The sequence below is a fragment of the Bombina bombina genome, chromosome 9 (genome assembly GCF_027579735.1).
Source record: "Bombina bombina isolate aBomBom1 chromosome 9, aBomBom1.pri, whole genome shotgun sequence".
Taxonomy (NCBI): Eukaryota; Metazoa; Chordata; class Amphibia; order Anura; family Bombinatoridae; genus Bombina; species Bombina bombina.
In genome coordinates, this window is record NC_069507.1 from 66589911 (window position 1) to 66616283 (window position 26373).

Genomic DNA, 26373 nt, shown 5'->3' on the forward strand with positions numbered 1-26373 from the left:
TCTCCCTCCCTCTCTGTGTGTCTCTCTGTCTTCCTCCCTCTGTGTCTCTCTCTCTTCCTCCCTCTCTTTGTCTCTCTTCCTCCCTCTCTCTGTCTCTCTTCCTCCTTCTCTGTGTGTCTCTCCCCCCCTTTATGTGTATGTGTCTCTCTCTCCCTCCCTCTGTGTTTGTGTGTCTCCCTCCCTATCTGTCTTTCTCTCTCTGTGTTTCTCTTTATCTTCCTCTCTCTCTCTCTCTCTCTCTCTCTCTCTCTCTCTCTCTCTCTCTCTCTCTCTCTCTCTCTCTCTCTCTCTCTCTCTCTGTGTGTCTCTCTCTCCCTTCCTCCCTCTCTGTGTCTCTCCCTTCCTCTGTGTGTGTGTCTCTTTCCCCCTCCCTCTCTGTGTCTCTCTCTCTTCCTCCCTTTGTGTGTGTGCCTCTCTCTATCCTTCCCTCTCTCTGTGTCTCTATCTTCCTCCCTCTCTGTGTGTGTGTCTCTCTCTCCCTTCCTCTCTGTGTGTTACTCCCTCCCTCTCTGTATCTCCCTCTCTCCCTCCCTCTCTGTGTGTGTCTCTCTCTCCCTCTCTGTGTCTCTCTCAGTCTTCCTCCCTCTGTGTGTCTCTCTCTCTTCCTCCCTCTCTGTCTCTCTCTTCCTCCCCGTTCTGTGTGTCACTCGCTCTATGTGTTTCACTCTCTCCCTCCCTCCCTCTCCGTCTCTCTCTCTCTCTGTCTCTCTCTCTCCCCCTCTGTGTGTGTGTGTCTCTGTCTCCCTCCCCCTTTGTGTGTCTCTCTCTCTCCCTCTCTCTCTGTGTGTTCGTCTCTCTCTCTCTCTCCCTCTGTGTGTGTGTGTCTCTCTCCCTCCCTCCCTCCCTCCCTCCCTCCCTCCCTGTCTCTCTCTCTTTTCTTCACTCTATGTGTGTCTCTCTCTCTTCCTTCCTCTCTGTGTCTCTCTCTCTCACTCTGTGTTTGTGTGTCTCTCTCTCTTCCTTCCTCTCTGTGTGTGTGTGTCTCTCTCCCCTCCCTTTCTGTCTCTCTCTCTCCCTCTCTGTGTGTGTCTCTCTCTCTCTGTGTGCATATGTGTCTCTCACCCTCCCTGCCTCTGTGTGTCTGTGTGTATGCATCTCTCTCCCTCTCTATCTGACTCTCTACCTTCCTCTCAATGTGTGCATGTCTCTATCCCTCCCTCCCTGTGTGTGTCTCTCTCTCTCGCTCCCTCTGTGTGTGTCTCTCTCTCTTCCTCCTTCTCTGTGTATGTCTCTCTCTCCCTTCCTCTGTGTCTCTCTCTCTCCCTCTCTCTGTGTGTCTCTCTTGCTCTCTCTCTCTCTCTCCCTCCTCTTTGTGTTTGTGTGTCTCTCTCTCCCTACCTATCTCTGTGTGTCTCTCTCTCTCCCCCCTCTCTCCTCCTCCCTCTCTCTTTCTCTCTCTCACTCTCTCTTTCTTTTTCTCTCAAAATTAGGACAAAAAAGGATTCCAATTCTTTGAAAGGGGCATTAAGTGAAAGGTTATTTAGGTTTATTGTATTCATTTAAGGGGCACTGTTTTTTTGTTTTGTTTTTTAATAAACAGCATATATAGAGGCGTGGCAGAGGTGTGCTTTAATAGAGGTGTGCTTTAATAGAGGTGTGCTTTAATAGAGGTGTGCTTAAGCAGAGGTGTTCTTAAGCAGAGGTGTTCTTAAGCAGAGGTGTTCTTAAGCAGAGGTGTTCTTAAGCAGAGGTGTTTTTATGCCGGGGCATTGAAGAGGTGTGTAAGACCTGGAGGAGCTTTTCTCAAACACTTTTAGAGCTTTAAGAACACCAGCAAATCACTGATCCAACTTTCCAGAGCATTTAAACACTGAAAACCCCAAAAATGTAAAAATTGAGGCTGACACTTGAAAGACCTGTGCAGTGATGTAAGTCGACCTCATAAAACACCATGGCATAGTTTATGGTAGGGTCCCCTACCATATTTCAACAGCACCCTTTAACACTGTGAGGACAAGGTATTATAGGGCTGTATGATAGGATGGGCCCTATCTCTGCTGAGTTCCCTATAGCTATATGCTTGTGCCACCACTTATTATGTCTACAGAAATAATGAGGATAGCAGGAATAAAGAGAATGGGCTGGATTCCATCACCTTCTAGTAAGTGCCTATACGTTTAATGACGGGAATGTTAGACAAAGAAAGTGTCTATTGTATTTATATACAAATGGAACCTGATAGAAGTTACAGTACATTGAAATTAAGCACGTTTTCAGCAAACTGAAAGATCTTTCCAGGTAATCAAATACAATGAATGATTTATAGGCTAAGGTAAAGAGTAATGTTGAATGATGGTTTAATTTAAAATTCCCTTTAATCTTCTTTCATCGTAGCTGATGTCAACGATTCCTGTTCAAATAATGAGACAAGTTTGATAGACTTCTCAAAAGAACCCTTTTACCACAAGAGTCCTCAGATAATAAAGATAATTTCCTATAAAATAAAAAAGTATGTTGTTGTTGATTATGCCGATAACTTTAAAGAATGACTGAAAGCAAATTTGAAATGTGAAAGGAACATGAAAGTCAAAATTAAAGTTTTATGATTAAAATAGAGATTTTTTTTTTAAAAAAATCCACTTTTCAGGGGAACTTTAATTTATTAAAATTTACGAAGACTCTTATTTTTAAAAACACTTACCTTTGCGTTATGGTAAACATAACGCAGATCCTCCGCCCGCATACCTTGCTTTCTTTAGCAGAACAATGACGAATCTGTTTTTCACCAATCATTGTGTGCCCCCTTTGGCATCCAGCTTGTGAGGCATGCAATGATTGGAGGAAGCCGGATTCATCACTGATATGTTAATGAAAGCAGGAGATGTGGGCAGAGGATCGGTGTTATGTTTACCATAACGCAAAGGTAAATATTTTAAAAATAAGCGTCTTTGTAACTTTAATAAATTAAAGTGCTCCTGTTTGCTGTCGCCATTTATCGATGTGCGGCGGACATGATACACTACATCGTTTCATGTCCGCTCGCACTTTCATAAATCGGCCCCAGAGCATGCAATTTTAAGCAACTTTCTAATTTACTCCTATTATCACATTTTCTTTGTTCTCTTGGTGTCTTTATTAGAATGTAAGCTTAGGAGCCGGACCATTTTTGGTTCAGCAACTGGGTTGCGCTTGCTTATTAGTAACTACATTTAGATACCAATCAGAAAGTGCTACCCAGGTGCTGAACCAAAAACAGGCCGGCTCCTATGCTTACATTCTTGCTTTTTCAAATAAAGATAGCAAGAGAACGAAGAACAATTGATAATAGGAGTAAATTAAAAAGTTACTTACAATTGCTGCTCTATATGAATCAGGAAAGTTTAATTTTGACTATACTATCCCTTTAAACTATTTATGGAGATTTTGTAGATAACTCATATGATACATTTTTCTAAATAATTGTGTTAGAACCCTAAGATTTGTAAAAAATTGTCTGTTATTATCATTTATTTGCAGTGTGCGACCATATTCTGCAAATTTACAAAAGAGGTGCATTATGCCATAGGACAATATACAAAAAGGTATCTACAGAAATGATGCAGGGGTACAGGGCACTGCCCAAAAGCTGCCACCCAATGTAATTCACCTTGTAACAAGGCAAGACCGAAGAAAAAGGTTTCAACAATCAGGTACATGATATTTTAATGTGTACCGTGTCAGCTAGTGTCAGATCTCTTGAAGTAACATGTAAGTGCATAAATTCCCAGCAGGTGGCAGTAAAAGCATATATTTAAACAACCGGTTACAAGACCATTTGAACATAAGATCAACCTTCTATATAGGAAAGAGACGATTTTAAACAAAATATGTATTTGCATTATAAATGTTAGATAAAAGCTGTTGAAATTGAAACCAACAGGATGTACACTGCTTTATTAAAGGGGCATGAAACCTAAAAAAAATATTTCATGATTCAGATAGAGCATGCAATTTTAAACAACTTTTAAATTTGCTTCTATTATCCAATTTTCTTTGTTCTCTTGGTATCTTTTGTTAAAAAGCAGGGACGTAAGCTTAGGAGCCGGCCCATTTCTGGAACACTATATGGCAGCAGTTTTGCAAGAATGTTATCCATTTGCAAGAACACTATTTCCTGCCATGTAGTTAGCGCTGCAGAATCTGTTGGTGCTCTACAATTACCCGATAATAATAATAATAATAATAATAATGTAGTGCTCCAGATGCCTACCTAGGTGTCTCTTCAACACAGAATATTATGGGAACGTAGCAAATTTTATAATAGAAGTAAATTGGATTTTTTTTTAAATGGTATGCTCTGTCTGAATCACTAAAGAACATTACGGTTTCATATACCAGTTGCTCACGCATCCTCAAAGGAATGTTGGCTGCGCGAGGCAGCCAAAAGAATGTTGGCTGCACATGCAGCCAAAAGAATCTACCTGGATGCAGCAAACTGCATCCAGGTGAATTCCGAACATGGCAGGGTGGTGAAAGAATCCAACGCAACCACCCACACGAAATAACTAAAAAACACGTAACTGCCCGCAAGAAATAAAAATAAAAACACAACCTCCTGCACAAAGTATTAACAAACACCTAAACCATCAACCCCCACATCACTAAACAATAAATTAATTAACCCCTAATCCGCAAATAACATAATTAAGATATAAACCCCTTAACCACCAACCACCCACATCGCAATAACCTAATTAACCTATTAACCCCTAAACCGCCAAACATCCACATCGCAATAACCGTAATTAACCTATTAACCCTAAACCACCAACCCCACCACAACGCAAATAACTAATTTAATTACTAAGCCCCCTAACCTAACACCCCCTAAATTACAATTAAAATAAAAAAACTAACATTAAATTACAAAAAATAAAAAAAGTCTAACATTACAGAAAAAAATAAACAAAATTATCAAAAATATTTTTTTTATATCTAATCCATATGAAAATAAAATGCCCCCCCCAAAATACCCCCCCCCTAATCTAAACTACCAATAGCTCTAAAAAGGGCCTTTTTTTAGGGAATTGCCCTAAGTTAAACAGCTCTTTTACCTCTAAGTCCCCCCTAATAGTAAAAAACCCCCACCCACCAAACCCCCCAAAATAAAAAAAACTAACACTAAAAAAACTAAACTACCCATTGCCCTTAAAGGGGTATTTGTATGTGCATTGCCCTTAAAATGGCATTCAGCTCTTTTACTGCCCTTAAAAGGGCAATCAGCTCTTTTTTCAAGCCCCCAAAAAACCCTAATCTAAACCCCCCCCCCAAAAAAATTAAAATAAAAAAGCCTAAACCTAAGCCCCAAATAGGTACTCACTGTTCCTGAAGTCCAGCGGAGAAGGTCTTCTTCCAGACGGAGCCATCATTTTCTATCTTCATCCGGAGTGAATGCGGCATGGAGCGAAGGTGTGGAGCTGGCTTCCCCGACTGCATTGATCCTCAGCGGCAGTCCTCAACGGTGGTGGTCCTCGGTGGCATGGAGGCTCCTCTTAATCCAATGTCCGTCGTAGACTGATGATTGAATACAAGGTACCGCAATCAATTTGGGGTACCTTACATTCCTTTTGGCTGAAATTTTGAAATCAGCCAATAGGATTAGAGCTACTGAAATTCTATTGGCTGTTCAAATCAGCCAATAAAATTTTAGCAGCTCTCATAAATATATCCAAATAGGATATATTTAGGATAGCAGTCCATCCAAATAAGGTTTTCGCTATACCTGTAGGATATATATATATATATATATATATATATTTATATATATATATATATATATATTTTTTTTTTTTTTTTAAATAAGTCTGGCCAAATAGGGTGTTGCTACACCTGTAGATTAATTATATATATAGGGCAGCAGACCATCCAAATAGGGTGTCACTGCACCTGTAGTTTAGTTTATATATAGATAAAAGCAGTTTGTCAAAAAACAGTGTTGCTACATCTGTAGCTTAATTATATTAATACAATATTGTTGCTACACCTGTAGCTTTATTATATTTAACATATTTTGGATATATTTAGGACAGCAGTTCATCCAAAAAAGGTTATCTCTACACCTGTAGGTTATATATATATAAATATATTTTAAATAAGTCTGGCCAAATAGGGTGTTGCTACACCTGTAGATTAATTATATATATAGGGCAGCAGACCATCCAAATAGGGTGTCACTGCACCTGTAGTTTAGTTTATATATAGATAAAAGCAGTTTGTCAAAAAACAGTGTTGCTACATCTGTAGCTTAATTATATTAATACAATATTGTTGCTACACCTGTAGCTTTATTATATTTAACATATTTTGGATATATTTAGGACAGCAGTTCATCCAAATAAGGTTGTCGCTACACATGTAGGTTTTATATATATATATATCATAAAGCTGGCCAAATAGGGTGTTGCTACACCTTATAGATTAATTATATATATAGGACAGCAGTTCATCCATATAGGGTGTCACTACACCTGTAACTTCAATATATATATATATATTAAATAACTAATAATAGTTTTTTTAAAAAACATGCCCCCTAAAAGAAAGTTATCTTTAGAAGAACAATCTGATGCAAAAAGGAGGCGAAATGAGAGAGATAAAAAAAATAAGCAATACAAAAAGGGAACGTAAAAGCAAACAGTGCAAGTCGTGTTCAACACCATCGTACATATTTTGCAAAACATACTCAACACATTGCTGCAATTGAGGGATATGATGATTCATTTGATCATCATAACTGTGGAGAGCTAAATGTTATATGCACCAACTGTGATGCAGTACATTTTCCAAAAGAGCATCCATCAGACAAACTATTCAGTCAATGCTGCAGCAAAGGAAAAGTAATTATTGAACCTATTAACCCCTTAATGACAGAGGACGTACCAGGTACGTCATAGGAAAAAACTCCCTTAGTGACAATTGACGTACCTGGTACGTCCTCTGTTGTCTGAAGTGCTGGAAGCGATCACGATCGCTTCCAGCTGCTTCCAAGGGATTGTAGTGATGCCTCAATATTGAGGCATCACTGCAATCCCCTATTTTACATACCGATTCAGAAAGGGCCACTGTGTGGCCCTTTCTGAACCAGCACTGATACTAACAAAATCGTTGGTTGTTGTTTGCTGGCTTAATCTCTAGCAGCCTCCTTATATTTCCCAAAGCGATCTTACCTAGTCTGCAGTTTTTACCGGAGCGGCGATTGCGGCCGGGGGGGGCGGGTGCGTGCGCGTGCGCGCGCATGCAAATTATGCCGATAATGAAAGAGAAAAAAAAAAGCAGGGGGATCTTAGCTCTTTAGTAAGGGATCTGGGAGGGGGAGGGATGTAGATCGTTTAGGGGGGCCAGCTACACTACAGAAAACAAGTATTAAATAGAAAAAAGTAAAAAAAAAACTATTTTGGGGGGCAAATTGGGTACTGGCAGACAGCTGCCAGTACCCAAGATGGCGGCAAATAGTTAGAGGGGGAGGTTTAGAGAGATGTATTGGGGGGGATCAGGGAGGTTGTGGGGTAAGGGGGATCCATCACTGCAGACTGTATGAAAAAATTAAAAAAATAATAATAAATTATTTTTATTTCAGTACTGGCAGACTTTCTGCCAGTACTTAAGATGGCGGTGACAATTGTGAGGTGGGGGAGGGAAGAGAGCTGTTTGAGGGGGGTCAGGGGGGGATCAGGGGGTGGGATGTGTCAGGTGGGAGGCTGATCTCTACGCTAAAGCTAAAAATTAACCCTACAAGCTACCTAATTAACCCCTTAACTGCTGGGCATATTACAAGTGTGGTGCGCAGCAGTATTAAACGGCCTTATTATTACCAAAAAGCAACGCCAAAGCCATATATGTCTGCTATTTCTGAACAAAGGGGATCCCAGAGAAGCATTTACAACCATTTGTGCCATAATTGCACAAGCTGTTTGTAAATAATTTCAGTGAGAAACCTAAAATTGTGAAAAATTTAAGTTTTTTTTTTTATTTGATCGTATTTGGCGGTGAAATGGTGGCATGAAATATACCAAAATGGGCCTAGATCAATACTTTGGGATGTCTTCTAAATATAAATATATACATGTCAAGGGATATTCAGGTATTCCTGAAAGATATCAGTGTTCCAATGTAACTAGCGCTAATTCTGGAAAAAAGTGGTTTGGAAATAGCAAAGCGCTACTTGTATTTATGGCCCTATAACTTGCAAAAAAAGCAAAGCACATGTAAACATTGGGTATTTCTAAACTCAGGACAAAATTTAGAAACTATTTAGAATGTTTTTTTTTTGGTGGTTGTAGATGTGTAACAGATTTTGGGGGTCAAAGTTAGAAAAAGTGTGTTTTTTTTCAATTTTTTCCTCATATTTTACATTTTTTTATAGTAAATTATAAGATATGATGAAAATAATGGTATCTTTAGAAAGTCCATTTAATGGCGAGAAAAACGGTATATAATATGTATGGGTACAGTAAATGAGTAAGAGGAAAATTACATCTAAACACAAACACTGCAGAAATGTAAAAATAGCCATTGTCATTAAGGGTAAGAAAATTGAAAAATGGTCCGGTCATTAAGGGGTTAAAGTCGCTCCTTTAATACAATGCCTAATGACAGGAACTCAAACATTTCACAAAAACATTAGATCTTTAAATAATTATTAAGCATTTGCTTCAATGGGGGCGAATATTGCTCCTCCTCCCGGTCATGGGCCTTACTGCTTTAGAATTAATGGACAAACAGAACTGGATCACTTCATCCTTCCAATGAGGATAACTGAAAGTTTACACAACTATATATTCTTGATCCTGATGAGGCTGCACAACAGATCCTTATGATGAATGAAAATGCAAATTGCAACCCTGAACTAATGACTGAGTTGAGTTCTTTTATGGCTTTAAAAATGCAAAATGTTGTATGAAGATGCATCTCAAAATGGTGTTACACATGTAACTGACCATGGCAATAGTACAAGATCGTAAAAATGATCAACGTAGATATAATGCTCCTCGGTGTAATGAGGTAGCTATTATTTTTCAAAATGCAGATGGTGAACCTCCTCTTGAACGAAATTTAATTATTCATTGTTGAAGTCCTAACAATGAAAACCCCCCAGAAAGGATAAGTATTTTAGATCCAAATGGAGCCAATGCTGTATCCACTTCTTTTCCATTTTTGGGACCAAAGTTGGTCACATAAAATGAAACTTAATTACAACCCTACTACTGTAACAAACATAAGAAGTCAATCTTTAGCAAAGCCAAGAGAAAGGGTCACACAAATGCAATTTTATGGGTGCATGCTTTCCATCCGACATGAGTTTAACCCATTTCTGAGTGCTGGCAAATTGACCCAGCAGTACTTTGTAGATGCATACGTTAAGACAGAAGGTAATCGTTTAAACTATGTAAGACAAAATCAGTTAAAATTGAGGGTTGAAAAGTACACAGGTCTCATGGAGCATCTTTAAAGTGTAGCTGCAGACCAGGGCTTACTTCCAGGCAAAGCAGTTATACTTCCATCTACATTCCAAGCTAGTCCAAGAAACATGGTACAGAATTACCAGAAGATGCCATGGCTATTGTTAGAAAGTATGGGAAGCCTGATTTTTTCATAACCATGACATGTAAACCCAAAATGGTCTGAAATTGTTGTTAATCTCAAAGAAGGTCAAGCAGTTGAATTTCCTCCTGATTTAGTGACAAGAGTTTTTCATTTAAAACTTCAAGAACTTCTTGATGATATCACAAAGAAACATGTTTTTGGTAAACCAGCTGCCAAAGTTCATGTTATTGAATTTCAGAAACGTAGTTTACCTCATGCGCATATTTTGCTTATTTTATCTGCAGAATATAAGCCTAAAATGCTGAAGTAATTGATATCTTTATTTCTGCAGAAATACCTGACATACAAGTTAATCCCTGGTTACATGGAATTGTTGCCAAGCACATGATACATGGGCCCTGTGGGGAGCATAATCTAAGATCTCCAAGTATGGTTGATGGTGTTTGCTCTAAGCAATTTCCAAAATCCTTCCAGGAAGAAACTTTGATCAATGTAGATGGTTATCCACGTTACAAGAGATCTAAAAAAAACTTTTTCTATTGAAATAAATGGGAAAAAAAAGATAATTCTAAGTGTATAGTACATATTAAAATATATTTATAAAGGGCATGATTGCGCTAATATTGCAATTAAAAAACATGAAACTCTTCTTCATGATGAGATAACTTCCTTTATGGATTCCAGATATGTCAGTGCTCCAGAAGCAGCATGGCGGCTTTTTGGTTTCCATATGCACCATCAATCGCATACCATTGTGTGATTACAAGTTCACCTTCCTGGAGAACAATCAGTATATTTTACTGAAGATAATATTGAAACTTCTGTAGAAAGAACACAATTAAGAGACACAACTTTGACTGGTTGGGTTAAGTTAAACCAAGAAGATTTGTCAGCTCATACATTTCTTTACACTGATATTCCTCAGCATTTTGTTTTTCATCAAAAGACAACAAAATGGAAAAAAAAGAGTACAAGATCGAGCAAATAACACTATTGGTCGCATGTACTCTGTAAATTTAACTTTAGATGTTGAGAGATTTTGTTTTACGATTACTTTTACTCCAAATGATGCCTCGACTGCTTAGAGAGCTTTTTGCTCATATTTGTGCTTTAGCATCTCCACCAAATGCTAAAGAGCTTTTTGAAAAGTACAAAGAAAAACTCTTTGAAGACTTTTCAAGACACCCTGGTCACACACCAGATTGTCAAAATTGTTTAAATTATGCATATTTAGGATATCTTGATTGTCAATGTCAAAAATTGTCAGGATTTTGGTTTACCAAATCCTCAAAACAATTTACCAGAAAATCCCAGAGACCTCTACGATGCTTTTTTTTAAAGTTATACTGGAGTCCAAATGAAGGCATCTTTTAATGATCTTCAAAGACAAAGTTTTGAAGAAATCATTGCTGCATCAGAAAATGACACTTTACCACAAAGGTGTTATTTCCTTGATGGTCCTGGTGGTAGTGGAAAAACCTACCTATACAAGACTTTGTTGAGGACATTTAGAGGAAACAGTGAGGTAGCATTACCAGTTGCTTCAACAGGTATTGCGGCACATTTGCTTGAATGTGGACGAACATACCACTCACAGTTTACGTTGCCAGTTCCTTTGTTGGATACTTCAACCTCTTCCATGAGGCAAACCTCTAATGATGCGCAAATGATTCATACAGTAAAGATTATTATTTGGGATGAATCTACCATGCCTTCCAGTAATGCACACAGATGCGTCAACAAACTCCTTCAAGAATTGATGAAAAACAACAAACCTTTTGGAGGAAAAACAATTCTGCTCGGAGGTGATTTCAGACAAACTCTTCCTTGCACATGGAAGTAGATCAGCTATAGTTGAAGCCAGCATAAAATTCAATACACTCTGGCATAAGTTTAAGCTTTTGAAGCTGACAAACAATGTAAGATCTGTTGATCCTGAGTTTAGCTCTTGGCTTCTAAAGCTTGGAGATGGAATACTCACAAACGATCATGGCTTTCATGAAGATATCTTTGAAATTCCATCTCAAATGATCTGCAAAGACTCAATTGTAAAGGAGATTTTTGGTGAACAGTTAAAAGATTTTGATGCTTTTAAGTTTGCCAAAATGGCAATTTTATGTCCAAAAAATAGTGATGTTGACAAGATCAATGAAGAAGTTCTTAGTTTGTTAGTAGGTGAAACCTCTACTTATTTAAGCACTGATTCTATTGATGATGAATCACAGGAAGACAGGGATAATTACCTAGTTGAGTTTTTAGGGGTTAAAGTTGGCGGGAGTGGGGTGTTAGGAGACAAAATGGCACTGAAAAGTGCCTTTACATTGCGTCTATGGGGACTGTGTTATCCCTGTAAATATATACAGGGAGTGCAGAATTATTAGGCAAGTTGTATTTTTGAGGATTAATTTTATTATTGAACAACAACCATGTTCTCAATGAACCCAAAAAACTCATTAATATCAAAGCTGAATAGTTTTGGAAGTAGTTTTTAGTTTGTTTTTAGTTAAAGCTATTTTAGGGGGATATCTGTGTGTGCAGGTGACTATTACTGTGCATAATTATTAGGCAACTTAACAAAAAACAAATATATACCCATTTCAATTATTTATTTTTACCAGTGAAACCAATATAACATCTCAACATTCACAAATATACATGTCTGACATTCAAAAACAAAACAAAAACAAATCAGTGACCAATATAGCCACCTTTCTTTGCAAGGACACTCAAAAGCCTGCCATCCATGGATTCTGTCAGTGTTTTGATCTGTTCACCATCAACATTGCGTGCAGCAGCAACCACAGCCTCCCAGATACTGTTCAGAGAGGTGTACTGTTTTCCCTCCTTGTAAATCTCACATTTGATGATGGACCACATGTTCTCAATGGGGTTCAGATCAGGTGAACAAGGAGGCCATGTCATTAGATTTTCTTCTTTTATACCCTTTCTTGCCAGCCACGCTGTGGAGTACTTGGACGCGTGTGATGGAGCATTGTCCTGCATGAAAATCATGTTTTTCTTGAAGGATGCAGACTTCTTCCTGTACCACTGCTTGAAGAAGGTGTCTTCCAGAAACTGGCAGTAGGACTGGGAGTTGAGCTTGACTCCATCCTCAACCCGAAAAGGCCCCACAAGCTCATCTTTGATGATACCAGCCCAAACCAGTACTCCACCTCCACCTTGCTGGCGTCTGAGTCGGACTGGAGCTCTCTGCCCTTTACCAATCCAGCCATGGGCCCATCCATCTGGCCCATCAAGACTCACTCTCATTTCATCAGTCCATAAAACCTTAGAAAAATCAGTCTTGAGATATTTCTTGGCCCAGTCTTGTTCAGTGGTGGTCGTCTTTCAGCCTTTCTTACCTTGGCCATGTCTCTGAGTATTGCACACCTTGTGCTTTTGGGCACTCCAGTGATGTTGCAGCTCTGAAATATGGCCAAACTGGTGGCAAGTGGCATCTTGGCAGCTGCACGCTTGACTTTTCTCAGTTCATGGGCAGTTATTTTGCGCCTTGGTTTTTCCACACGCTTCTTGCGACCCTGTTGACTATTTTGAATGAAACGCTTGATTGTTTGATGATCACGCTTCAGAAGCTTTGTAATTTTAAGAGTGCTGCATCCCTCTGCAAGATATCTCACTATTTTTGACTTTTCTGAGCCTGTCAAGTCCTTCTTTTGACCCATTTTGCCAAGGGAAAGGAAGTTGCCTAATAATTATGCACACCTGATATAGGGTGTTGATGTCATTAGACCACACCCCTTCTCATTACAGAGATGCACATCACCTAATATGCTTAATTGGTAGTAGGCTTTCGAGCCTATACAGCTTGGAGTAAGACAACATGCATAAAGAGGATGATGTGGTCAAAATACTCATTTGCCTAATAATTCTGCGCTCCCTGTATATGTATATGCTTATATACATATATATTTATGTGTTAATATGTGTATATATACATATTAACACATCAATATATATGCATATATTCATATACATATATATTTAAATTTGCTGCCCATCGCTGAGCGACTTAACCCCTTCACTGCCCTATAGTTCTCATGCCGTGTCTGACATTGGAGCCTATGGAAGCGTATTCTTGTGAGCGCAAAGCTTGCAGACAATATGAATGTGAGGCCGTGTTTGCATTGCACCTAACTTGTAATACCAGCGCATATTTGCGTGCGCTGGTATTACTGAGTGGAGCGCAAATATTGAGTTAGCGAAAGCGATATTTGGCGCTCCACTCGTAATCTAACTCTATTCTAATTAATAACAAAAAATGTCTAGAGTATAAAAAAAATCCTTTTTTTAAAATCAAATCAAAGTACAATGTAGGCCGACTATGTATATGCTGTGAAACAATGTTGTGCTGCCATATGAATGTCTAAACTCCCTCAGGGACCAATACGTCTCTCAGTTCACCATGTATAAATAAGAGCGGTAAGTCACTCTGTGGCTTTGCGGTTATAGGATAAGAATTAATGGCAGAGTCTGTGGGCCAGTATGAATAAAAGTGGTGATACAGACTCCTTAGGGTCCCTGCTCCTGCAGCTACAAAAATAAATACAACAGATAAATGGAGTAAAACCACAAACAAGATAAACATGATTTCTGTACCTAACAGGCATAATCTGAGAGACTGGGGAGATAAAACTTATATTTGTCCGGTTCTGAAAAATTGTTGGGATAGAGATTAGAAATTCACTCTAGTGTTGTAGGATGGACTGATACTGATTACTAAATGTAGGCTGAAAGAAAGCATTCCCATAGTACACTTATTCCTACATCCACATGACTAAACAGGTCAGGAAATGTGCTTCTAATGCAAAATCCTGTAGGTTGTAAGTTCTTTGGGTCAGGGCCCTACTCTTTTTATTTTCCAAAACACTAGGCAATTCACTATTAAACAAAAGATATATACAGCTAACCTAATACATGTATATCCTCCTGTATGGCTCTCATCAGTTGAGATGTATCTGTTTATATCCATCTAATACTCACTTAACCTAGTGATAGTAGCTTCTCTCTTCAATCAAAGTAAACATAAAAAGAACCAGATTGTGTCAAAAATAGCAAGCAACTTAATTGTTTTCTTGCAAAGTGAGTGCTTAGAAATTCTCATTACCTTTAGTAAAATAAGAGAGCTACCATTATAAAACTCACGTTTGCATTAAAGTCCACTACTGATCATTTGCAAAAACTGACTGGAGCCAGTGTATGTGTCTCCTAGCAACAATTTTTAAATGAAAAGCTCCATCTTTGCCAAGACCACAGCCTCCTTGTAGGGCTGTGACAGGAAATAATGGACCCTGAACAAATAAAGCTCAAAAAAGAAAAAAAAAAGAAATGAAAGGTAGAAATATTTGGAAATGATGAATAATACATATTGCAATGATTTTTATTAAATATAACCAACTGCTTAGTGCTTTTTTATTACATCAATTAAACAGATTCTATTATATTTCTTTAAGTCATTATAAGCCACAACAGGAAACAGTCACACCCATGCCCCCCACCCCTTAAAAATTAAATTTTGCTAAAGAATTTTTACATCTAATCCCAAGCATGTATATTAGCATTCCAGAAACTTGTAAGTAGAGGTGTAGCTACATCATGCGGTGTAATGGGTCCTTGTCTGTATGCCCCATCAAACGATGGGAGACCAATTCCCTAAGGCTCATTTTAATATTAAAGGACCTGATGATGTAAAGCTCTCCTCTCTGGAGACATTATCTATGAAATCTCCTTAGTACTGCAAGGTCCATCAAAGAATTGTAGCTTGAGAGCTGTTTATCTAGCTAGGTATTTTTCTGGATGTGAAGAAAAACTACTGCCACAGGGTAATATATAACATATAAATATATATATATATATATATATATATATATATATATATATATATATATATATATATATATATCCTCTAAGAGGCATTCAAAACAGTGAAAGCACAGGCATGAAAAACATACACTATAGTGAACAAATATAAATAAAAATAAAAATAATAACACAATATACTAATAGATAAAGCACAGGAGGACCTGTGATACTACAATGGATAGGATTAAAAAGTACTATAAGGGATAGCATATAAAGTTAATTAGCCAAATACTTAGAACTTCAAATTCCAGCTTCAACGATATCCAACAGATGATATGCTTGATATAGAAGATGAATAGGCAGCTCTCTTTCTTCATCAGGGATGGAAGATCTACAATAATATGAAACAGAAAGAGGCGCCACATGTGCGAATCAAAAGTACAATGTGTGGTATAAGTAGAGGAAATACACACAGGGTACTCACATTTAGAAGCAGCCTGGATTTCTACAGCAGTCCAGCTAGCTGAGCACCATCCAGATAGTTCCCCACGGTGCAAGGCCACAGCAGATCAGGAACAGAGAAAGGTAACCAAATGGAGGGAGTAAACTCTATAAGTAGCGTAAGCTCAAGAGAAAAACACAGTTTAAAAACAGCTCATGCTTGATATAGTATAATCTCTAGCATAGATGTAGAGGAACCATGCTCTGGGTTCTCTACATCTATGCTAGTGACTATACTATAAGCGGTTTTTAAACTGTGTTTTTAAAATAAATCACTTTGATGTTTTTAACTCTCATTGCATAGTATTTTTATCTGAGCTTATGCTACCTATAGGGTTTACTCCCTCCATTTGGTTACCTTCCTCTGTTCCTGATCTGCTGTGGCCTTGTACCGTAGGGAACTATCTGGATGGTGCTCAGCTAGCTGGACTGCTGTAGAAATCCAGCCTGCTTCTATGGGCATGACTGAATGCCTTCTCTAAATGTGAGTACCCTGTGTGTATTCCCTCTACTTATACCACACATTGTACTATTGATTCACACATGTGGCGCCTCTTTCTGTTTCATGTTATCATAAAAAAACAAACAGCGATTTTGCGAGATTTCACTCCATGCTGGCAAGGTTTTGATCACAAGGTGCTAAAGGAAAAGTGCTCAAGTGGTAACAAACATTTTAGTTAGAACTTAGACATTGTAACACTTAAAATAACTTTCCTCTAGTATATCAGTATGGTTCTGCTTATCCCATAGAAGGTGGGCTCACATGTCAGTCATGGTATTAAGCAGGTTTTCATGCTTGTACACACCAGCTGACGTCCACCTATCAGATCAGGAGACTGACTTCTTCCTGTGCAATTTGCAAGTTGCGTTGACCTCTCTGCGAGTTGGTAATTTCTTTATAGACAGCAGAGCTCCCTCCTTGGCTGCCAAGGGGTGCACTTTTTGTGGTAATGAAAAGGCTCCAGTGGACTGAATGGTGGCTAGACCTAAATGGGGTGACAGTAGGAACAAAAGGAACAGGCAGTGCTGTGTGACTAAGCTGGTAGAAGGTCATGAGTCTTTAAAAAGACTACATGAAGCATCTAAAGACGAACTGTTGGACGGAAGGTGGTTATCCCAAAGGTTATAAGGTTCTGACAGACTGTATTGTAACTGTAGACTTGGTGACTGCCATGATGCTGGGTTATGAAACCTTTAATAAATAGTTATTATTTTACTGTGTTGAATTAAATGGTTATGGGTTATGACGACAGCTAGCATAAGTGGAAGCATTTTTTGGGCCCTTATGCAATTGTGCAATAAATTACAAGACAATCCAAATATATTACTGTACTTTTGTTTTAATTATATTGTGGACCTCTGTTGACATAGCACAAGATGTTATGGATTAATATTATATTTTCCGCTGAAAATTTACATTTTCTTATTTTAAGTTTGTTTGTAAAGGAAACAGGATTTATATTCAGACAAGCTCTCCATATATCTGTTCTCACACCATAAATATATAATAAGTGGCTTGGGAATATAATACAAACAGTTGACTTACCACTCCTTTATTTAACTATTGCAGATTTTCTGGGAACTTGGAAAAATCTCACTATTCTTTGTACTTGCTCTATGACAGGACACAGTCTTTCAGATATTTTCAACACAGAATGGAAAAATGCTTCCATAGGAAAATTATTTGTAGCCGGTCATCTAAGAGTCTCTTGTGATTCTTGAAGAACAATCTGTGGCCCCTAGTAAGCCTTTCCCCAGGGTCTTCCCCATCTAACCTTAAATCTGTCCAATTTTCCAGGTTCCCCTTCTGATCATAAACCTTGGAAATTGTAGACCATGTAAAACGTTATACTGTGACTTATAAAACTGTTTCTATTGAAATACTGACGTTATTAAATGCTTAATGTTTTATGGTCATTTTTTATTAAACATATATAGAATTTTATTTTCTTCCAGACAATTTACAGAAATGTTTAATGATTAACTTTTCTTATTACAGACCTATTAGTTCTCAGTGTTGTCTCACTCCTAAAAATCAGCACTTCTGCATTAAAATACACATATATTAATATCCAAGAATTCTATACTGGATTGTTTTTATTCTCCAAAGGTTAACATCTGCATGGAAGGATTTAGGATATGTCAATGTGATATTAGTCTAATGCCTCTTAGGAGTGCAGCAGTGATGTATTTAAACTTTTTACTTCCTAATGCCAATCCAAGAGTTTATATCTCATCTATTCCTTCTCCAATATGTAGTCAATTACATTTCTTCCTTACACATATTAAAGGAGAATTCACATTTAAAAACAAAGCTTTTAAACACATACATAATTCTTGTTTAAAAAAAATAAAAAATAGTGATCTGAAGTTACAAGTAAGTTACAACATGTATTTCCAAGTCTTGCTTCAAGCCCATTAGCCTAGAACAGGGGTGGTGAAACTTTTTAAATGCGCCCAAATTGGTGAAAATTTTGTAAAAAAAAAAAAAAAAAATCTTCCAGTTGCCCATGGTGAAGGGTTAAAGGGACAGGAAACCCCAAAATTTTCTTTCATGGTTTCGATAGAACATACAATTTTAAACAACTTTCGAATTTACTTCTATTATCAGTTTTGCTTCATTCTCTTGTTATCCTTTGCTGAAGGAACAGCATTGCACTCCTGCAGCTAGATGAATACAACTAGTTAGCCAATCACAAGAGACAAATGTGTGCAGGCACCAATCAGCAACCAGCTTCCACTAGTGTAAGATATTGGCATATTATTTTTCAACAAGGGATACCAAGAGAATGAAGCACATTTGAAAATAGAAGGGAATTTAAAAGTGTCTTTAAATTACATGCTATATCTGAATCATGCAAGTTTAATTTTGATTTTCCTATCCATTTAATTACATATTTATAGCATGGAATCATAAGAAAAATACCACAGTTGCATAATCTAGGCCATGTTAAGTATTAACCATTTATTTGTAAAAGTAACGCAAAAATGCAAGTGCTATTTAACCACAATATATTCTGCGCCAACAGTATAAACACTACATACTCCACATTATAGGCCTCTGTGTCTAAAGACCGCTGCTCCATAAGCTGTCCGCTTGCTCTGAGGCCACGGACAGAAATTAACCTGATCTAATACAATCGGGTTGATTGATTCCCTCTGCTAGCGGCCGATTGGCCGCAAATCTACAGGAGGCGGCATTGCATAAATGCTGACAGCGTATGCCGTCGGCATTTATTGATGTGCGGCGGACATGATACGCTCGCACATTAATAAATATACCCCTAAGACTGGATTGTAGAAAAATATTTACATTATATTCCCTTTTTTTATTACAAAGTCTCCCAGGACATTGCTTTTTAAAGGGACATGAAACCCATTCATAATTCAGACAGAGCCTACAGTTATTTTTGAGTTTCCAATTTACGTCTATTTTCAAATTGGCTTAATTCATTGCAAATGTGCAAACTCCTGAGCACGCCTACCTGCTTTTCAACAAAGTATACCATGAGAAATATGTAAATGAGATCATGAGGCCTATTTATCAAAGGTCTTGCGGACCTGATCCGACAGTGCGGATCAGGTCCGCAAGACCTCGCTGAATGCGGAGAACAATAGGCTCTCCGTTTTCAGCATTGCACCTGCAGCTCACAAGAGCTGCTGGTGCAACGCCGCCCCCTGCAGACTCGTGGCCAATCGGCCGCCAGTAGGGGGTGTCAATCAACCCGATCGTACTCGATCGGGTTGAATTCCGGCGATGTCTGTCCACCTGCTCAGAACAGGCGGACAGGGTTATGAAGCAGCGGTCTTTAGACACGGGCCCTCAAGCTCCATTCAGAGCTTGATAGATAGGCCCCTATATATATTTATATATACAGTATATATATATATATATATATATATATATATATATATATAGAGAGAGAGAGAGAGAGAGAGAGAGAGAGAGAGAGAGAGAGAACGAACAGGAAACAGCACTCTCTGGACTTAAATACAAATAATTAATTTATTTGGTAACGTTTCGGGGAATGCTCCCCTTCATCAGGGTCTGATGAAGGGGAGCATTCCCCGAAACATTACCAAATAAATTAATTATTTGTATTTAAATCCAGAGAGTGCTGTTTCTAGTTCTCTATATTTAACCTACTCTAGCACCCTGGCCCTTGGAGATCTGTTTGTGAGAGTGCACTTGCCTCATTCTGTCTCTCTCTCTCTTTCTCTTTCTCTCTCTCTCTCTCTCTCTCTCTCTCTCTCTCTATATATATATATACTTTCTAAAATAATAAAGCAACCTCCTTTTAATTAGTATTAAAGAAATTAAAAATTGAATCTGAAATGTTTCCATGTCCTATTAAACCCACCGATGTGTTTTGCTTGTATTAGTAACTTCTTTAGGGCATAAGAAGGGTTAACCACTGTTGCTTATGTTAACAGTTTTAATACTAAATTGAATGCAATTAAACTTGACTGTAGAAACACCTGCTGGTAATGCGGTATATGGCCGGGTTCCAATCAGGGATATATGTGAGTGGATGCAGTTTTATTCAGTGAACGTTCAGGAATACTGACACATACCTTACATGGCTACATTAGTATCAGAGCAGTTTAGTTCTATTTAACACAGGTTAAAAACAACCTAGTCGACGACATTGGATTGAAATGTATATGGATGTGATTGGTCTGAATAATTTTGGCAGTTTTGACTGAGTAAAATTTACTAAGGATCATCCAGTAACCTTATTAAAGGGACATTGTACAATAAAATCCTATAAGAGAACTTTACTTAAACATCTTAAAAATAGTATTATGTTAAAAATGATTGAGTAAAAGCACTTAAATGGATAGTCTAGTCAAAATTAAACTTTAATGATTCAGATAGAACAGGCAATTTTAAGCAACTTTCTAATTCACTCCTATTATCAATTGTTCTTCATTCTCTTGGTATCTTTATTTGAAAAAGCAAGAATGTAAGCATAGGAGCCAGCCCATTTTTGGTTCAGCACCTAGGTAGCACTTTCTGATTGGTGTCTGAAATGTAGCCACCAATCAGCAAGATCTACCCAGGTTTAAGCTTATATTAAAAAAAAATTCCAAGAAAACAAAGAAAAATTGATAATAGGAGTAAAATTGAAAGTTGCTTAAAATTGCACGCTCTATCTGAATCACTGAATCATGAAAGTTTAATTTTGATTATACTGTCCCTTTAAAATGTAAAATAAACGTAATAATAAATGCATTGTTTAGTATCTATTTGTGAGGTTAATGCAGCCACATAATTCAAAATCAAGATAGATCCATAAATGAATCTACATTTAAAATGTGTTTTTTTTTTCCTTTTTGATATTTCTTTTAAAAAAATGTAGGATCAACTGAGGCAATTAAGCAGCAAGATAGAGACAAACTAAATGTAATAAAAGGGAAATTAGAAAAGAGAGACACACTCAATTAAGAATGAACATTACAAAAAATCCTTGCTGGCTTGGCAGGCCAATGCCACCCTGACAGGGACGGACTGGGACCAAAAATAGGCCAGGAAATTTCAAGACAGAGCAGCCTACCCCCTTCCCTTTTTGTTATTTAACCATAGCTCAAAACTGACAAGTATAAGGTACTAGTTTGATTTACAAAAAAGGCTTGTAACACTCTTCTGTTACTGTATTTTGTGATTTGGTTGTCATTAAAGGGACACTGAACCCAAATGTTTTCTTTCGTGATTCACATAGAGCATGCAATTTTAAGCAACTTTCTAATTTACTCCTATTATCAATGTTTCTTCATGCTCTTGATATCTTTATTTGAAAAAAAGGCATCTAAGCTTTTTTCTTGGTTCAGTACTCTGGACAGCAGTTTTTGATTGGTGGATGAATTTATTCACCAATCAGCAAGGACAACATAGGTTATTCACCAAAAATGGGCCGGCATCTAAACTTACATTCTTGCATTTCAAATAAAGATACCAAGAGAATAAAGAAAATTTGATAATAGGAGTAAATTATAAAGTTGCTTAAAATGTCATGCTCTATATGAATCACGAAAGAAAACATTTGGGTTCAGTGTCCCTTTAAATAGTAATTTTAAATAAAGAATAAGAATAACAATCACTCAAAATAGTTGCCACCTGATCACTTGCTACAGCGAATCATGTCCGCCCGCCATTTGTTAAATCTACCACAGAGCATAACATTTTCTTTGTTTTCTTGTTATCCTAAATCATAAAAGTTTATTTTGACTTTATGATTCAGATAGCGCAGCAGTTTTAAGACACTTTCCAATCTACTTCCATTATCAAATTTTGCACAATCTTTTTATCTTCACACTTTCTGGGGAACAAGATCCTACTGAGCATGTGCACAAGCTCACAGGGTATACGTATACTAGTCTGTGATTGGCTGATGTCTGTCACATGATACAGGGGGCCGGCAAACTAGGAAAAAAAATAAATTTGTAAAAAAAAATAATCTACTGTTTATTTGAAATTCCGAGTAGGTGTTAAATCAGTCTTTTTATTATGCACTTGTTAATTATGCAACTCTACTGCATTGAGTGGTCCTTTAATTATCCCAGTAACCCTGATTTTTCACCTAACACCATGTGACAATCCATACTTGTCCCTACTATTGGGAATGTGAGGAAAAGCTTCAAACCATTTGTCACAAGAGCAGACTGGGACCTGGCAGGTCTGCCACTGGAAAACCACACAACAATTGTTTCCAAATGGAAGTGAATGAGCCATAATGTGAAACCACAATAAAACATCATGGAAAACACTTCACACAGTTCATCCACTAAATTGGAATAGATCTGAATGTTCTTGAGAACTTCCTATTAATTTGGTGTCCTTAGACCTTGTCCTAGATTCCAGGGCCTGCCCCCCCCTCACTCTTTTATTAGTCGGTTTTGCTATTTCAGAAAAAAAATTGTGAAACTGACAGCAGATCGAGCTTGGTCACAGCAGTAATAAAGTAAATACATTTGTGGGGATCTTTAGCTTAGCACCCTTAATCCTCTCCAATTGTATGCCCTGACCCCTGTAAAGCACACCACTGTAATAACCTACCTAAAGAATAATTGTATTTAGTGTTATTATTTATGTAGGTAATTCTCTTTGTTAATGCTTCTCGATCTGTCTGCAGCCTTTGATGCTTTTGGCCACCCTCTCTTGCTCCAAACTCTCCAATCTGTTGTCATCTATGAGACTGCCCTCTTGCGGTTCTCCTCCTACCCGTCTAACCATACGTTTAGTGTAGCCTCCTCATCCACATCCTCTGCCCTTTTACCACTTTCTGTTGTACCACAATACTCTCTACTTGGTCCCCTTCTCTTAACAATTTATAAGTCATCCTTAGGTTCCTTAATAAAGTCCCACAGGTTTCAATATAATTTGTATGCTGATGATACCCAATTCTACCTCTGCACCAGACCTATCCCCTTCCTTGCTATCTCGTGAAACTAACTTTCTTCCTAATATTTTATCCAGGATGTCCTCTCACTACCCTAAGCTAAATCTTTTTAAAAACTGAGCTCCTTATTTTCCCCTTTTGTTACAAAATCGCTGTCCCTCAACTTTCTATAACTGTTTATAATAACACCATTGTCCCAATCCTGCATGCCCGATGTCTAGGGGTCACACTTGTCTCAGATCTTTCTTTTACTCCCCACATCCAGTCTTTGGCAAATTCCTGCCATTTCCACATTAAAGACATGTTCAAAATCTGCCACTTTCTCACTCAAGAAACCACTAAGATTTGAATCCACTTTCTCATCATCTCCCATCTTGACTATTGCAACACTATCCTCTCTGGTCTTCCTAGCTGCCATCTATCTCCTTTACAACTCATAATAAATGCCTTTGCCAGGCTGATCTTCCTTACACAAAATCCTGACTCTAACATTCAAGGCCCTCAATAACTCTGCTCCCCCTATATCTCAGACCTAATCTGAAGATACTCTCCCTCCCATCCCCTTACCTCTGACATGACCACCTTCTCTCCGCCTCATGTTAACTCTTCACATTCCCATCTACAGGACTTCTCCGGTTTGGCCCCTATAATGTGGAACACTCTACCTCTCTCCACAAGACTCTCTTCTTGTTTTCATAGTTTTAAGCTCTCCATAAAGACTCCACTGTGTAGAGCGCTTCAGGTTTAACACTGTAGACCTAACATGGTGTTGGGTTAGCAAGCATGAAGGTTTAGTTATCTTAAGGTGCGTTATGTAAATATTACATATAAAATATTCTAAAATGTAATGTAATTAATTTGTGCTTTGGATAGCTTAAGTTACATAAATAAATAATAAAGAATGTTGTAATATTGCAAAGTATTACACTCAGCTTCTTAATTTCTGTCTGTGGAGAACACTGACCTATATATATATATATATATATATATATATATATATATATATATATATATAAAAGGAAATTTATGCTTACCTGATAAATTGATTTCTTTTACGGTATGCCGAGTCCACGGGTTTCATCCTTACTTGTGGGATTTATCCTCCTGCTAACAGGAAGTGGCAAAGAGCACCACAGCAGAGCTGTTACATAGCTCCTCCCCTAACTCCTCCCCCAGTCATTCGACCGAAGGTATAGGAAGAGAAAGGAAAAGCTAAAAGGTGCAGAGGTGACTGAAGTTTTGAAAAAATAAAATAAATCCTGTCTTAAAATGACAGGGCGGGCCGTGGACTCGGCATATCATAAAAGAAATCAATTTATCAGGTAAGCATAAATTTCCTTTTCTTTTACAAGATATGCCGAGTCCACGGGTTTCATCCTTACTTATGGGATACCAATACCAAAGCTTTAGGACACGGATGAAAGGGAGGGACAAGACAGGAACCTAAACGGAAGGCACCACTGCTTGAAGAACCTTTCTCCCAAAAATAGCCTCAGAAGAAGCAAAAGTATCAAATTTGTAAAATTTTGAAAAAGTATGAAGGGAGGACCAAGTCGCAGCCTTGCAAATCTGTTCAACAGAAGCATCGTTTTTGAAAGCCCATGTGGAAGCCACAGCTCTAGTAGAATGAGCCGTCATTTTTTCAGGAGGCTGCTGTCCAGCAGTCTCATATGCCAGGTGGATGATGCTTTTCAGCTAAAAAGAGAGAGAGGTAGCCGTAGCTTTTTGACCCCTACGCTTTCCAGAATAAACAACAAAAAGAGAGGATGTTTGTCTGAAATCCTTGGTCGCTTGTAAGTAAAACTTCAAAGCACGGACCACATCCAAGTTATGTAATAGACGTTCCTTCTTAGAAGAAGGATTAGTACACAAGGAAGGAACAACAATTTCCTGATTAATATTCTTATTTGAAACAATCTTAGGAAGGAATCCAGGTTTAGTACGCAAAACCACCTTATCAGGATGGAATATAAGATAAGGCGAATCACATTGTAAAGCAGAAAGCTCAGAAACTCTTTGAGCAGAAGAGATAGCAACTAAAAATAAAACCTTCCAAGATAACAGCTTAATATCTATGGAATGCATGGGTTCAAACGGAACCCCTTGAAGAACATTAAGAACTAAATTCAGACTCCATGGTGGAGCAACAGGTTTAAACACAGGCTTGATTCTGATTAAAGCCTGACAAAAAGACTGAACATCTGGGACATCCGCCAGACGCTTGTGTAATACAATTGACAAAGCAGAAATGTGTCCTTTTAAAGAACTAGCAGATAATCCTTTCTCCAATCCTTCTTGGAGAAAGGACAAGATCCTAGGAATCCTAATCTTACTCCATGAGTAACCCTTGGATTCACACCAATGAAGATATTTACGCCATATTTTATGGTAAATCTTTCTAGTGACAGGCTTGCGAGCCTGAATCAGAGTATCAATGACCGACTCAGAGAATCCGCGCTTAGATAAGATCAAGCGTTCAATCTCCAGGCAGTCAGCTGGCTGCAGAGAATTTAGATTTGGATGTTGGAACGGACCTTGAATGAGAAGGTCCTGTCTCAATGGCAGTTTCCATGGAGGCAAAGAGGCCTTGTCCATTAGATCCGCATACCAAGTCCTGCGTGGCCACGCAGGCGCTATTAGAATTACTGAAGCTCTCTCCTGTTTGATTCTTGCAATCACATGAGGCAGGAGAGGAAATGGTGGAAACACATAAGCCAGGTTGAACGACCAAGGTACTGCTAGAGCATCTATCAGTACAGCCTGGGGATCCCTTGACCTGGACCCATAGAGTGGAAGTTTGGCATTCTGTCGAGATGCCATCAGATCTAATTCCGGTGTGTCCCATTGATGAATCAACGATGCAAACACCTCCAGATGGAGTTCCCACTCCCCCAGATGAAAAGTCTGATGACTTAGAAAATCCACCTCCCAGTTCTCTATTTCTGGGATATAGATTGCTGATAGATGGCAAGAGTGAATCTCTGCCCATCGGATTATCCTTGATACCTCTATCATCACAAGAGAACTTCTTGTTCCCCCCTGATGATTGATATATGCTACAGTCGTGACATTGTCCGACTGGAATCTTATGAACTTGGTCAGTGCCAACTGAGGCCACGCCTGAAGCGCA